The sequence below is a fragment of the Frankliniella occidentalis genome, unplaced genomic scaffold (genome assembly GCF_000697945.3).
Source record: "Frankliniella occidentalis isolate FOCC.00 unplaced genomic scaffold, Focc_3.1 Scaffold364, whole genome shotgun sequence".
NCBI lineage: Eukaryota > Metazoa > Arthropoda > Insecta > Thysanoptera > Thripidae > Frankliniella > Frankliniella occidentalis.
In genome coordinates, this window is record NW_026267487.1 from 113926 (window position 1) to 114921 (window position 996).

At 38.8% G+C, this 996-nt stretch overlaps 1 protein-coding gene across 1 annotated transcript in view; it reads left to right on the forward strand.

Annotated features, from left to right (window-relative positions):
* LOC113214205 (uncharacterized) overlaps nucleotides 1-996 on the forward strand; it is an 8996-nt gene that overhangs the window by 694 nt on the left and 7306 nt on the right. The window lies entirely within an intron of this gene.

Sequence of the window (996 nt, forward strand, 5' to 3'; positions counted from 1 at the left end):
TGAATAATCTTAAAATTGTTTCCTAGTCTTTGTACTTTTCTTCTAATCATTATTGTCTACTATCCTTGTGTTATGCTCACTCTTAGTATAATTCTTTGTTGTTCTGAAGATTTTATTATTTAACATAAAGCGTGATCTATATTTCCTAAGATTGATCTCTCTTTCTAGTGTGATGGCCCAGAGGCCTCTACTCTGACGAGTTACCCCTTAGGAGATCATAAAAAAAATATTTTTTTCTGACTTTTTTGGCCTACCTCATTTTCTTTAATACCCCCTTTTAGCCCTTTAGGGGTGGTTGCCAGGATTTGCCGTAGGCGTTTCGTTCTCTAGGAGTGGACCTTAAGATACTCTGAAAATTTCAAGTCTCTAGCACATCTCCTTCTAGTGGAACAGACAGACAGACAGACAGACAGACAGACAGACACACACGAGGTCGTTTGCATAAGCCCGCTAGATAGCTTTTTCAAAGCAGAAGGGCGGGCTAAAAAAAAGAACACGAAAATCACAAGCAAGTGATGCCACTCCTCCTAAAAAGAGGCAACGGAATCCAAGTAAATCAAAAGCTGCAATAGCAAAACTCACTAAAAATTCTGGAGAGGCCCACATTACCCTAAGAGGTAAGGAAAAAAGGCAAGAGCTCTAAGGAATGGTTGCGATGATACGTGCAGGAAGAAATGCCAAGAAAAGATTTCAGAACCAGACAGGCAGAAATTATTCAAGATTTACTATGGATCTAAAAGCAAGGATGCACAATGGCGTATGATAAGTAAGCTTGCCCAAAAGGTTCCTGTTGCTAGGAGAACAGTAATTGCTAACAGCCCTTACAGAAAGCATTCCTACAAGTATTATTTAACTGATCATAATGGCAAGGCTGTACCTGTGTGTCAAACTATGTTTTTAGCGAATACAAAAATCGTCGCGCCCAGCCAACCACAAACTACATTCTTCTTTTCATGTGGTAATTATTATAATTGTGTTAATTGAACTTTTTCCTGT